Here is a 16,434-nt window from a genome sequence, read left to right as displayed (position 1 = left end):
GCCTCCATATAAATGGGCACTCCCTCATTCCCATTTGAAGTCCTGTATATATATATGGGCTTAATATTGATGACAGCAGGGATCATTAAATGGATTCTGTTAGTGTGGTTCCCCCTGACATCAGCGTGATGTCAGAGCGGCAAACCCATAGACCGTAAAAAAGCGAACACGGACGGCCAGCCGGACGGACAGAGACATGATGTGCCGTTTCTCATACTAAACTGCAACCTTCGGTCGTAATCACACCTAAGGATTTTGTTTCATGAATGCCCTCATGTTTTTCCATTTAGTTTCAGTTTAATTTCACAAAGTTAGCAGGAACACCCCCAAATATCATGAATTTAGTTCTGTGTCCATTTAGTGTCAACTTATAATAAAATCAACCAACAAACTTGTTTCCTACAGAGGATCGCCCCGATGGTCAACTTCAACACACTGAAGACCATAGCTGGTGCAATAATCCAGCCCCTCTTTGACTACGGAGTCCACGAATGGTATACGCCCCACAAGCCCTGAAAACTAAGCTCCAAACAGCCCAAAACAACCTTAAGCTTAACCTTCCCTATCAGACTCACCTCACCACCACTCACCAGTTAAGAGTGGGGTGGCTCAGAGTAGATGACAGAGTACAGCAACTTGCAATGGGACTGGTGTACAAGATACACTACACCACTAAGATACCCATGTACCTGGCAAAATACTTTATAAACGTAAAGGACTTCCACAATTACAACACCAGAGGCAGTGCCACAGATCACGTTCAACCCAAAGTCAACTCAAACAAAGGGTCAAACTCGTTTAAAATAAATCACCCTGAAAAACCACTTACAGGCGGCAGCCATTCGCAACTGGCAATAACAAACCTAGCCAAGCCTCCTCTGACCCTCCATTGTATTTACCTACTGTATATATTTTTTGCAATGTTTTTTTCTTTCCTTTTTCTTTCTTTTTTTTTGAGCGGTGGTAAACCGCTCCTATACGTGGCTGTGTGTGTGTCTGTAGCCTTTTTCCTCAGCGTTTTGCCATAGCAAAATGTGTGTACGTAGCATCATGTTTGTCTAGTGATGTCATATGTCGTGTGTCTGTTGCCTTTTCCCTCAGCGTTTTGCCATAGCAAAACGTGTGTGTGTAGCAGGGCAGGAAATTCACGGCGGCCACGACGGCCATGGCCGTCGTTGCCCCTCTCTTTGGCCGTGTGCCCCTCGAAAAATGACATGCCCAAACGGCCACAGTGGCCGTGGTGCCCTGGCGCCCACAGCAGTCCTCTAACTGCTTTTTACCGTTTTTTCCTCTGCGCGATTTTCCAGTCATTACGGTAACAGCAGTGCGTGGTTGGTTGAGCTGCGCACATGACCAGTAGTAGATTCCATTTACGCTCGTAGTAGCAGCATAGCAGCCGCCGCATAGTGGAGGCTCCGGAGTCCCGCGACACAGTGTTTATACAAGTTCTACAACACAAAAACATCACCGGACTAAACGGGAGTTTTATCTAACGCAGCCTGTTGAATAAATCTGAATGTGTGAACGAATGCCTTCAAACGGAGCTCTGCTGAGCTCAGGACAACAACCAAAATGCAGCACAAGGGAACCAAAAGCTATTCTTTCCCCAAGAGGCTGAGCTGTCAGAAAGTACATTATTGTTGAGAAAGGGATCACTCCGCGAATGGGAGGGAGGAGTTTGTGTGCGTGTGTGCGTGCGTGCACATGGCCAGTGGTGGAAAAAGTACTTAAATGTTTTACTTAAGTAAAAGTATCAATAGCCTACTGCAATGTAGAAATACTTCCGTTGCAAGTAAAGTCCTCAAATTCAAAATATACTTGAGTAAAAGTACAAAAGTATTGGTATCAAAATGTACTTAAAGTACCAAAAGTAAAAGTACAACATTTTTGAAAATAGCAGATCTACAAGCTCACAACGCATAGTTATGCGACACATCTTGAGCTTGTAGATCTGCTATTTTTTCTACAAGCTTGATTATTTTCAAATAGCCTAAATAGGGCTAAAGTGGTTCATGTATGTTTAATAATATTATAATTTATATATGCAAAGTAACTGGTAACTAAAGATTTCAAATAATTGTAGTGGAGTAAAAGTACAATATTTGGATCCGAGATGTAGTGGAGTAGAAGTGTTAGAAATACTCAAAATTACAATAAACAATTAAGTACAATACTTAAGTAAATGTACTTAGTTACTTTACACCACTGCACATGGCAACACAGAAATAAACAGGTTCTTGATATTTATTTAATTGAAAGGTATTACATTAAACCTTAACGTTTAAGCTAAATTAATTATGACTGGCGTGGACTTAAAATCATTGTTTTAATGATGGCCTTCCTGCCCTGGCACTTGGCCTTTGTGCCCTCAAAAATTTGACAACACCAAAGGCCAATTGGCCTTGCCCCTAAACTGACGAAAGTTTAGGCCTGGTGTGTAGCCTGTACATCCTAGACGTTATGCAAGCACGACCACCGCTCACTTCACATTGGGTGTGATTTTCACTATATCTACTGCATAGTATCTGTGTTCTATCCGCCTGTCATTCAATGTTGTATGAGATACTTCAATGGTTTCCTATGGAAATAAGCTTAGTCTTTTCTAGGATCTCCTTTTAGTTGAACTTGTACCAGTGAACTGTCCCGTCATGAAACTGTACCTTTTTCTATGCAAACTTCTAATAAAGCCTTCAATCAATCAATCAAACAAACCATTAATTTAACCATTCCCTTTCTACTGTTATCAACAATGCTTTTATGTCCTCCCCTGAACAAATAAATAAATACATATAGTTATATAGGTCCTTGTGGGACTCCATGTTACTCTTCTGAGATGTGATTCTGTATTATACATTATTTTTTACATATTGAAAACTATTATTTAAATCATTTATTGACATTCTATTTTTTGTAAAAGTGGGGAATGATCAGTTGTGTTTACGTAAGTCAATAAATACACCTATTAAGTGTTATATTTTCCACATCTATTGCGCTTAACCCCATTTTGATGGTCACTCAATAACCCAGGTCCAATAAAGCCACCAAGTCTATTTACAAATACAAGTATGGAAGTAGCAATGATACAGGTCTATAGTTTGATGTATGTACAGTATGTCACCATATATATATATATATATATATATATATACACTGTATATATATATATATATATATATATATATACTGTATACTGTGTGTGTGTGTGTGTGTGTGTGTGTGTGTGTGTGTGTGTGTGTGTGTGTGTGTGTGTGTGTGTGTGTGTGTATATATATATATATATATATATATATATATATATATATATATATATATATATAAAAAAAATATATATATATATATATATATATATATATATATATATATATATATATATATATATATGATGAGACTGTATACTATACAACATTAATAATAAAAAAAAAATGGTAAAATAAAGATATTTACCTCGTACGTCCCATTCCATGAATAGTGGACTTTGGGGCTAAAGGTGACAGATCCTCCATAGAACCAGTAATCAGTATTACTGGTACTGTGCTCAGCAGCATGCCCTGCAGTCACACTGGACCCCATCAGCACCAGCTGCAGCAGCAGCAGTGTGAAAGAAGACATGGTTCAATCTGTTCCTCTCACTAACACCACCACAAGCACCACCTCTTATAGTCACTGTCACAAGGAAGTGAAATGAACACCTCGCGACGAACCGACAAGAGAAAGAAACCCCCGACAGGATTAATTTGTCACTGAGGCACAGCCAAGGGGCAGCCGAGGTCATTCCTTTTCAAAGAAGTTAAAGTAATCCATAAGCAGGCAAATGTGCACATAGACATCAACTTTTATCCATCTGTAAAAAAGTGCCCTCTCCAGACCATGAATGCAGTTTTTACTGTGGTGAAAGAAAAGCAAATGCCCACACTCCATGCCATACCTGAAGGCAGCATTCAAGAGAATTGCCATGTCCAAACTCCTCTGAACTTGAATACAGCATCTTATGTTGAAAGGATTGCCCTCTCCAAGGAAGTTGTTGAACAAATAGAATCCATTTTTGGTTACTGCATCGTCTATTTCTCCCTTCAAATGATTTCAAAAACATTCTTGAGAGCAATGAATAGTTGTAAATGACATGAGTGTGTTTGCTTACGTGGCTGTCATGTTGGATGGTCATTAAACAGAAATAACACACGCTCATTTCTGCTAATCTTTTCATGGGACAACACTGAAGAAAATGACACTTTGATACAATATAAAGTAGTCAGTGTACAGCTTGGATAACAGGGTAATTTTTATTGTCCCCTCAAAATAGCTCAACAGACAGCCATTAATGTCTAAACCACTGGCAACAAAGGTGAGTAAAGCCCTTTGCACACAGGCGCGTTTATCCGCACGGATAAAACGAACAATTTCATTTTTTAAAAAGAAAACAATGATTCTGTACGACCTCGTGCACACCGGATCCGAATTAGCCGTGCGACGAGTGGCTGCGGCCATGCGTTTTTTTTCTCGATCGAACCCAGTTCAATTTGTGCGTCTTGTCGCATGCGGTGAAAAACTCATCACTCCTTTTATGACTCCTTTTGGGATCCGCAGTGCCGATTCTGCACAGCATTGCACACCAAATCCAATGCGTTTTATTCAAGCAGCAAACGAAAAAAAACGCAACTGTCCTGTGTGCAAAGGGCTTAAACCCCTAAGTAAAAATTTCCAAACTGGGCCCAAATGTCAAGATAATAATATACTGTAAGTCAATATTTTGGGTGGCCCAACTTGTGAGATTATATAAAACAAGACATGAATCCTACAGTGAATAGGATTCTCTGAGCTTACAATGGGAATGACAGGCTGCCTGGTTGTCCCAGGTTCGATTCCAGGCCAGGGTAGCAATGTCGATGTGTCCCTCTGAGCAAGACTCTTAACCCCCTGATTGCTCACACGCTCCTTGTGGGCAGCGAATCAGCTGAGTTGGGCTGAAAATACTGAATTTCCCTCACGGGAGGAAATAGGTATCTATTATTAATCGTAACCAAATACAGTATTATTACACTGCAGTCTGTATCTCGCACAAATGTCTCAGGCTGGAGGCCTGCATTATGTAACCCAGCAAAACATTGCATCATCACACATTTGGGTACAGTTCTCTTGGGAGCAGGAGGTGAAAAGGTGTTGCATTTCATAAGACAGCGGATAATGTGGCAATTTTATGAACAGAAAACACTATAATATACAGAAAAATGTAATCAAATTGTGTAATCCTAATAATGTGCAGTCCGGACCAACCACAAACATGTTTAATACTGTATGTTGTTGGTGTATACCAACTGTAGCCTATCCGGTAAAGTGGCAGTTGGGCGATATGGGTTTGCGCGACCTTATACTTTCGGTCATGACCCACACTTCATGACCATAGGTGAGAGTAGGAACGAAGATTGCTCGGTAGACAGATCGAGAGCTTTGCTTTCCGGCTCAACGCTTTTTTCTTCACCACAGTGGGATTTCTGCAAATATTCAATTGTATCTTTTCATGGGACAACACTGAAGAAAATGACACTTTGATACAATATAAAGTAATCAGTGTATAGCTTGTATAACAATGTCATTTTTATTGTCCCCTAAAAATAGCTCAACACACAGCCATTAATGTCTAAACCACTGGCAAAAAAAAGTGAGTATGTGAGTAAACCCCTAAGTGAAAATGTTCAAATTGGGCCCGAGTGTCAATATTTTGTGTGGCCCAACTTGTGAGATTATATAAAACAAGCCATGAATCCTACTGTGAATAGGATTCTCTGAGCTCACAATGGGAATGACAAGCTGCTTTATGCAGAGGTGTTATCCAGCATATAGCTGAATGGTTAGGGAGCCTGCCTGGGGAACCAGAGCCCCTGTTTTTCCCAGGTTTGATTCCAGGCCAACGTGTGTCCCTGAGCAAGACTCTTAACCCCCTAATTGCTCACACGCTCCTTGTGGGCAGCGAATCAGCTGGGTTGGGCTGAAAATTCCTTCCCTCGCGGGAGTAAATAGGTATGTATTATTATTAATCGTAACCAAATACAGTATTATTACACGTCAGTCTGTATCTCGCACAATTGTCTCAGGCCGGAGGCCTGCATTATCTAACCCAGCAAAACATTGCATCATCACACATTTGGGTACGTACAGTAGGAACCAGTTCACTTGGGAGCAGGAGGTGAACAGGAGCTGCATTTCATTTCAAGACAGCGTATAACGTGACAGTTAAATGCACACAAAAAAAACACTATAATATACAATATACAGCTTGCACCCGCGACCTTATACTTTCGGTCATGACCCACACTTCATGACCATAGGTGAGAGTAGGAACGAAGATTGCTCGGTAGACAGAGAGCTTTGCCTTCCGCGGCTCAACTCTTTTTTTCTTCACCACAGTGCGATTTAGTGCGCTCCTGCTGCTCCGATTCTCTGGCTGATCTTCTTCTCAGTCATCCCCTTTCTCTCATTTGTGAACAAGATGCCGAGATACTTGAACTCCTTCACCTGGGGTAATGTCTCATTCCCTACTTGGACGTACTACATATTACATAATCTCAATACAGCTTCAGGTATATTGTTATCATTTCTGTCCTTTGGTAGTAATCCGATAGGCACCTGTACCTTTTGCACATAAAGATTTATTGCAATTGCCTGTGTGTAACTGCGAGAGAGATAGAGAGAGAGAGGGGGGGGGGGGTCATTACATAAGGGGTAGATGACATGAACGAATAGTTTTGATCTCACTCCAACTCTCCTCACATCCTCCCACAGTTTCTTCTCACCCTTAACCCATTAATACTGGGAAAGCATCTGTGTCATTGTCAAGGGCTCGGTTGGGCTCAACGAGCCCAGACTTATCAAGCTGCACGCACGCGCAACCCACATGCACGCACACACACTCGCGTGCACGCACATCGTCAAGTTGTGTGATATCGCGGTCAACACTACACTTCAATCTACTGCTTTGCATAACAATATTCTGGAAGGCAGTTCTCACCTACGTCCTCATTTACACGCGTATATACGGCCCACAGGACGATCGCCTACTACGCCTACCTGTAGCATTCTTTGCAGACGTTTAGCTACTTTCGGAACCTCTCCTCGCTAATTTTGTCGGTGGGAGAAGGAGTTGGCAGACTTTACTCTGTGTGGGTGAGTCTATGTAAAGTTGTTTTATATAAAACTTAAAGGGATATACATTCATTGAAACTAAAATAAAAACAACAAATTAACAATGTAACTAATTAATAGGAAACATAATTACATTAAAAATGTTGTGTGTTGTTGAATACAGTATTTCAACTAGTACCGTGCGGCAGGCATGCGTGCACACATGAGCGCACGTGACGTGCACGTGACGTCATGAATTTAGAGGGCCACCACTTCGAAAATCCATACCACACTACTGATCATTGTAGATTTTGGTTGCAAGCTTGTAGATCTGCTATTTATGAAAAATCTTCAAAATTTTCATCTTCTTGGAATCTATGCTTTTGGGGGTCCTTAACAACATTTTTGGGGATGATGGGCTGGCGGCCAAATACATATAATATTTGTAAAAACTCAGCAGAACTAAAATAGGTCCATGGCTTTAGTTGTGTGTTTTACTGATCCCCACTCAGTAATTACATTCTTTGACATATCAAATTCTTATATGTCCTGTGATTAATATTTCCATCTTGAATTTGTACGTACTAATGAACTAGACCAGGTCAACCTGGTTGTGCCAGACCCCTTGTCTGTCATCATCATTTATGACATCATGCCTTTTGTAGGCATGTCATCATCATGTCATCATCATATATACCCTTTATATAGAAAACCCGGACAGACAGACCGACATTTGCTTATGTAGGCCTACCCATTTCATGGGTCTGGCAAAAAGACAGATTTTATCAAATGCTATTTAAAACATGCAAATATAGGGGGCACGGTGGCGCAGTGGTTAGCGCTTCGCCTCACAGCTAGAAGGTCCTGGGTTCGATTCCCGCCGGGGGACGATGTGGGCGCTGGCGGCGTGTTCCTCCTCCGCGTCATCAGCGCCCACACCCTAGGTGGGGTTGGCGATAGGGCCTTTCTGTGTGGAGTTTGCATGTTCTCCCCGTGTCTCCTAGGGTTGATACCCTCACAAAAACATGCACGTAATCCTGGTCTCAATAATGCCTCCCCCTGGCCAGCCGGGGCGCCTGATGGAGGGGAAAGGAACTGGTTGGAATAACGTGTTCCTTCCACGCGCTACGTCCAAACCAGGGAAATCTCCACTGTCAGGTGAAAAGAAACAACTTGGACTCCTCATGCATAGAAGGAAGCATGAGGTCAGTCCGTTGTCTCCCCAGGCGCGGCAGAGGGAGAGCAGAGCCCAGGATTACATAGGCAATTAGCACTGGGTGAAAAAATGGGTTACAAAATTGTGGGATAAAAATTATAAAAAATTAAAAAAAAAAAAAAAAAAAAACATGCAAATATACAGGACACCTAAGACGTCTCCATGGCAACCACAAAGCTGACATTTCTTGCCCAAAAAGACTAACATACGTAATATACCGTATTTTCCGGACTATAAGGCGCACTTAAAAGCCTTTAATTTTCTCAAAAAACTACAGTGCGCCTTACAGTCCAGTGCGCCTTAAATATGGATCATTCATTGACATTGACATTCCCTTTAGCACAGCTCCATCTGTTGGATGCATAACGCAACGGTAGCATCTATTATGTGTATTACTTGATGCTAAAGTAAGGAGGAGGACAACAGAAGAGCAGTTGGGCACGTTTTGTCCACATGTCTACATTCCCTGGCCAAAATATCCTATGGGCTTCTCAAGCCGTGACTTAATTTTGTAGTCAGCAGACGTGCCAACCAGATTTATTGTCAATATGGGCAGTGCTGTCCCTCGCTATTTCAACAGATCCGAGACAAAAATAACGACTTAAGTATAATTCTACCACTTTCCTTTCAACAAGAAAGAGAAGAAAATTTATATTGTAGTAAAAAGATTCACGGGCGCTGGTGCCTCGTTGACACCAGAAGTTCTGATGTCAGACTTAAGAGGCCCATAGGATTCCCATTGAAAATCCCATTAAGAATCCTATACATTTTTGATATTGGATATTTTCTAGGATTTCCCCTAAATCTTATAGGATCTTTTCTTATAGGATTATTATCCTATAAGAAAATATCCTATTGGATTTGTTCCAAAATCTTATAGGATCTTTTCTTATAGGATTTAGTTTTATAGGATTATTATCCTATAAGAAGAAATCCATTAGGATTTGTTCTTATAGGATTTATTTTTATAGGATTATTATCCTATAAGAAATCTAATTGGAGGTATTCCATAGGATTCCTTGACTATAACCCATCAGGATTCCTTGACTATTTTAGTCACAGACTTAAATCGATTTTTCTTTTGGAAAATATAGGATCCTTAGCTATTTTCTTAATAATCTTCTACAGTATATTCCCATTTACATGAAAGAAATGAAAGCAAACCTACTTGAATCTTACTTTATTATTTCAGTTTCAGTTAGTAGTTTATCTCAGATAAATGTCTCACAGCAACAAACTGGGGGTCCCCAAATGATTTTGGGGGTCCCTGGGTTAATTAGCTTAGTGTGCAATATTGTTAACAGTAAACAAACCAATATACAGTATAGTGTTATCTGCAATTTAAGGCCTTTTCAATACTGTACATGTAAATTAACTCTCAAATACCTGGAACGCGCCCGAGTCGCATTAGATTTTAACCACTTTAACCATTATTTTATGCTTTAACTTTAGAAAAATAGCAGATATACAAGCTCACAGCGTGGCACCGAGTGCCGCGCTGCGAGCTTGTAGATCTGCTATTTTTGAAAAATCATGAAAATGAGTGCAAGTCTTTGAATATCTTTGACCCGATCTTTGACCCGACTTCTAAATCCTTCCTCTAAATCATGCTGTTCTCAAACCTTTTCGTGTCAAGGACCCCCATTACACCCCATTACAGGTATTTGGCCACGGACCCCCATCTCAAAATATGTTGTCCCAGGGACCACCCAGAAGCAAATATTTGAGTTACAAATGTTCGCTTTTAAGTAGATATATTCAAAGACTTGAAAAAAAAATCGTGATTTTTCAAAAATAGCACATCTACAAGTGAGCTTGTATATCTACTATTTTTCAATAGTTAAAGCAGTCAATAATCCTATGCCTAAATGGGTTAAATCATGTTCGTCCTTTGCTTGCGAAGATGACCAAGTGACTTCACAATGTCTTAAGGTTGTGAAGATGGCTGATGAGGCCGATCCTCACACAGATTGTCTGGTTGCAGGGAGGGCATGTTATGGTTGGGGGTCGGCTGGGTGAGAGGGAGGAACGGACTCTGGTCCTGCGGAGCTGTCGCTTCAGTTCTTTATTCCTGGATGCGGTCGACTAGGAAAATAAATAGAAAAATCAAGCCTCGGTTCGAAGTGAAGCGGTGAATCTGAGTATACAATTGTCTAGAGCTACAGAATTCTGAATTCTGAATGAATGAATGATTTTATCTGGAGGGCCGGATTGTCATGTGAAGCTTGACCAATCCTCATTTTTAGGGACATTTTTAATCATCCAATCATCAGACCGGGACGGACACTACACACATATTCTGGACGTACGGGACAGATAAAACCTGTTCATTCTGGACTGAAATGACCATATATGGACATGGGGGACACACATTTACGGACAGATAAAACCTGTTCATTCTGGACTGAAATGACCATATATGGACATGGGGGACACACAAAGCCACTCCTTGGAAGCGGCTTTCACCGCTTAAAAAATAGACAAATATTCAAGGAATATTATCAGAATACCTGTCATAGGTATTGTTTTCTCTCTTAACAGTAAACAAACCAACATAACGTTTAAGTGTATAGAGGGTATCTGCATATTTCTAAAGTGACAATTTAAGGAATTTTTAATACCTCTAAAATGACAAATTGTCAAATATTAGAGGCAGAAATTGTGACCGATCTACATTCTCACAACGCCTTGCCTTTTTGAGAGGCATTGTGAGTATGTAGATCTGCTATTTTCCACAATAGAACCATGTTATACAAAATGTAATGCCTCAATTCTTATAGTGCAGGGTGGGGGGGTCCCCAGTTAAAATATGATTATTTTGGGGGTCGCAGCCTGAAAAGGTTGAGAACCACTGCTTTAGTCTACTCTACATCATCATTGTGCCCACTAGATGGCAGTTTTAAACCACAGATGGCAAACCTGTTGAATTTTGAGTAGATGGGGGTTGTACTGGTAAATAATAAATAATAATAATTTGGTGTTCTGCAAGCCATTCGTTTATAAAGTGGTTAAGACCCTTCCTGATTAACGGTGACACAGGGCCTGTTTAGTGCAGCCAATTGTCATCGATTTATAATACTTTATTGACAAGTTTATTAACTGTACAGGAACAGTCAAATGTTAGGCTAAATTCATAACACAAAAAGCCCAGGTGCCTGATTCTATCGTGGTCCACAGTACTCAATTAATTTAATTTAATTTATGTTAATTTCATTTCATTTCATTTATTTAATTTAAATCATGTTTGCCAGACCCATGAAATGGGTAGGCCTACATAAGCAAATGTCTGTCCGGGTTTTCTATATAAAGGGTATATATGATGATGACATGATGATGACATGCCTACAAAAGGCATGATGTCATAAATGATGATGACAGACAGGGGGTCTGGCACAACCAGGTTGACCTGGTCTAGTTTTTTTTACATTACATACTATTTACTTTTTTATTTTATTAATATATCACCCGTAAGTGAACTGAAAAGGAGCAGGCAGAAGATTAATCTTCATCAGTAATGCATATAGGCTAATACAGAGTGTAAGACTTGCCCTGGAGGCTGCACCAGGGCAAGTCTGCGGGGCCAGATGGCGTCAGCCCGAGGGTGCTTAGGAACTGCGCAGAACAGCTGGCACCGGTGCTCGAGCATCTTTTCAACCTGTCACTAAGACTGAGGAGGGTGTCTGAGCGGTGGAAGACATCCTGCATCGTTCCGGTGCCAAAAGGAACGCATCCCAAAACCCAGAATGACTACAGGCCAGTGGTACTGACCTCTCACGTTATGAAGACCCTGGAGAGGCTAGTTCTACAGCACCTACGGCCTCTGGTGAGTGACTGCCTGGATCCTCTACAGTTCGCATACCGGGCCAAAGTGGGAGTGGAGGACGCCATAATATACATGCTGCAGAGGGCCTACGCACATATGGAGAATAAAGGGAGCATGGTGAGGATCATGTTCTTCGACTTCTCCAGTGCCTTCAACACCATCCAGCCCCCCCTGCTCGCTGAAAAGCTTACAGCGATGCATGTTGACCACAACATCGTGGCCTGGATTACAGACTACCTGACCCTGAGGCCACAGTATGTCCGGTTACAAGGCTGCCGCTCCGACGTGCTCATGGGAAGTACAGGAGTACCCCAGGGAACTGTGCTCTCACCCTTTCTGTTCACTATTTACACCTCTGACTTTAGCTTCAGAACGAGAACATGCCACCTTCAGAAGTTTTCTGATGACTCATCGATCGTTGGATGCATCACCGACGACAACGATGAGGAGTATAGAGGTGTGGTGGAGAACTTCATCAGTTGGGCAGAACAAAATCATCTGCTGCTGAACATCAGGAAGACTAAAGAGCTGGTGATTGATGCCAGAAAGAGCAAGAAGAAGACCCCAGTACCCATCACCATCCAGGGGGAAGAGGTGGAGATTGTGGACACATATAAGTTCCTAGGCGTTCACCTGAACAAAGATCTGGACTGGAGAAACAACACGGAGGCTGTTTACAAAAAGGGACAGAGCAGACTGTACCTCTTGAGGAGGCTCAAATCCTTTAATGTGTGTAGCAGACTTTTGTATATGTTCTATCAGTCTGTTGTATCCAGCATTCTGCTTTATGCAGTGGTATGCTGGGGAGGTGGCATTAAGGCCTGGGAGCTGAACAAGCTAAATAGAACCATCAAGAAGGCCAGCTCAGTGGTTGGCCTCCAAATCGAAGGGCTGCAGTCAGTGGCTGAGAGGAGGATCAGGGACAAACTGAACTCCATCATGGTTAACCCCTCCCATCCTCTCTATGGTGATCTGCAGGAAAGGGCGAGCACCTTTAGCCAGAGGCTCACCCTCCCTCCGAAAATGCATTCGGAGAGATACAGACTCTCTTTCTTTCCAACTGCCATCAGACTGTACAATGATGATTTATAAGAACTTTCTCCCTCATGTACAGTATTGTCGATCAGGACCTTGTGTGTTTGTGTCCATGGTGTCTGTGTGTTACTGTTGTCTAGTTGTTTTTTATGTATTGTTCACACTATGCTGCTGAAACGTCATAATTTCCCCTAGGGGATTAATAAAGTATATCTCATCTCATCTCATCTCTCAATTGAACTTTTATCCTTTCATGTGATATATTTTCCAACAGATAATCACATTTGACTGTGTTTAGAATTTTTTTTGATATGATTGAGAATGGATTAAAATATTGTTGTTTCCTTTCTGGATATGGGTGTGTTTCAAGACACACTTTGCCTTAACACAATCCTGGTCCACAAACCCAGGTGTGCCTTAATTGGGATTTTGTGACAACCACACACTTATATCCACAAGTTTCCGGCATCCCATCTCCCAGGGGAGATGCCCATACTGTATATGGACATTTTATTTATTTTATCCTTTATATACTAGAGGTTTGTGCATGCTTCGCCCAGTGTGGACACTACCTTCCGTTTCTATTGAGAACGATATTCTTTATATTTTACCTTGTCACACTGTTTACACTGGAAGGGCCTTTCCCTCGGTATGGACGCGCCGGTGTCTCTTCAGGTTACCTGCGTCACTGAAACCCTTGTCACACTGTTTACACACAAAGGGTTTTTCTCCAGTGTGTATACGTTGGTGTCTCTTCAAGCTGCCTAAATGACTGAAGCCCTTGTCACACTGTTTACACACAAAGGGGTTTTCTGCAGTATGGACACGCTGATGTGTCTTCAGATTCCCTAACTGAATGAAACCCTTGTCACACTGTTTACACACAAAGGGCTTTTCTGCAGTATGGACACGCTGATGTGTCTTCAGATTCCCTAACTGAATGAAACCCTTGTCACACTGTTTACACACAAAGGGCTTTTCTCCACTGTGGATATGCTGGTGAATCCTCAGAGTCCCTAACACACTGAAACTCTTGTCACACTGTTTACACACAAAGGGTTTTTCGCCATTGTGGATACGTTCATGTGTCTTCAGGTGACCTAGCTGATTGAAACCTTTGTCACACTGTTTACACACAAAGGGTTTTTCGCCATTGTGGATACGCTCATGTGTCTTCAGGTGACCTAGCTGATTGAAACCTTTGTCACACTGTTTACACACAAAGGGTTTTTCTCCAGTGTGGATACGCTGGTGAATGATCAGAGTCCCTAACATACTGAAACCCTTGTCACATTGTTTACACACAAAGGGTTTTTCTCCAGTGTGGACACGCTGGTGAATCTTCAGAGTCCCTAACTGACTGAAGCCCTTGTCACACTGTTTACACACAAAGGGTTTTTCTCCAGTGTGGACACGCTGGTGAATCTTCAGAGTCCCTAACTCACTGAAGCTCTTGTCACACTGTTTACACACAAAGGGTTTTTTGCCATTGTGGATACGCTCATGTGTCTTCAGGTGACCTAACTGATTGAAACCCTTGTCACACTGTTTACACACAAAGGGTTTTACTCCAGTGTGGATACGCTCATGTGTCTTCAGGTGACCTAACCGACTGAAACCCTTGTCACACTGTTTACACTGGAAAGGTTTTTCTTTGGTGTGGACATGCTGTGTCGATACCTCAATGAAACTCTTATCACACAAGAGGTTTTCTTTCCTGTGCAGGTCATCAAATGTTTCTTTACTTCTCCTGGCTGCGTTGAAGTCCTCGCAAAACCTCGGTTTCTCTGTGTCTCCTTGTTGCTGGCTGGTTACACAGCTGGTGATCGTCGGACAGGAAGATGAAGGCAGCTGTCCATTGCTCATCATTTGTTGGTAGAGGTTGTGGCTCCTCTTCATGTTTTCATGGAGGGGGACCCGAGATGTGAAGGCGCATGGACATTCAGAACAGGACACCTGTGTCTTGGAAGATTGATTCATGGACATCACTTCTGCTACTTGGACTGTAAATTGGAAAGCGTTTCTTTGTTTCTCTTGCAGGCTGGAAAGACTAATATATTCTATTTCAATCTCTCACTGACTCTCACAGTACACTCTGTCGGTAAAAACTTTGTCTTGGCCATACTCAGACTAAATGTGACGTTTAGAAACGGTGTCACATCTTATTCAGGTCAGCCAGAGCTCTAGTCTGACGTCACAAACCATTGACATCATTCCTAATAACACCGATTTGCACATATGACAGTTGCAATTCATCCATCTGTGAATTTAGTTGAATCATTGAATGAAGTTGATAACCAAACCCAGAAGTTAAGGCTTATCGGACATATGCCCGTTTATGCCCATCTGGCATATCTATGCTACGGGCATAGATGCTCCCTCTCGTGGCCCTTATATGCCTAATGCCTTGGTATTATGACATCACTTTTGCCCTTCTCTGATTGGCTACGGGCATAGACGGCCCCTCTCGTGGCCTTTATATACTGCATGTCTCGATGTTATGACGTCACCCTTTGCCACTTTGCTCCTCTCTGATTGGCTACAGGCCAATTGCACATACACTCAATCTAGGACAGCCGTCCCTGGTGACATGTTTGACAATCTCTGCCACCTCTCTCGTCGACAGTTCAATGTCTGCCAACATTTCCCTCACCCTTCTCATCTCTGTCACCTCATTTGTATGACTATGATGTATGACATTCATATATGAGGGCCCCTCTTGTGGCCCTTATATATGGCCTGGGACGTGAAGTGGGTGACGTCATCACCCAATTTATGACGTCACTCATCATCATGTGTCTTAACAAGGGCTCTCATTGGATGACTTCACCATGTGTTTTCTCAAGGGTTTTCCCATTGGATGACGTCATCGACGTCATAGTCGTCATAGTAAGACGCCTCAGGGCGTCATGCGACCGGGGCGAGGTCACACCAATTCTTGGCCATCTGGCCAGTGATGTATATCGGACCGGTTACCCATATGGAGACCCTTGCATGATAGTCAACTATGTTATGTCAAAACATGACCATATGGGCATTACCATATTTGTACTGTTTGTTTAGACTTACTGTTTTCTTTTTTGTTTTTCTTTACATATCTACTGCATAGTACTGTGTTCTATGTGTCTGTCATTCAATGTTATATGAGATACTTCAATGGTTTCCAGTGGAAATAAGCTTAGTCTTTTCATGGATCTCCTTTTAGTAGACCTTGTACCAGTGAACTGTACTGTCATGAAACTGT

Source organism: Nannobrachium achirus (assembly GCF_963921795.1).
Source record: "Nannobrachium achirus genome assembly, chromosome: 4".
NCBI classification, from domain to species: Eukaryota; Metazoa; Chordata; class Actinopteri; order Myctophiformes; family Myctophidae; genus Nannobrachium; species Nannobrachium achirus.
This window is presented reverse-complemented; position numbering follows the sequence as displayed.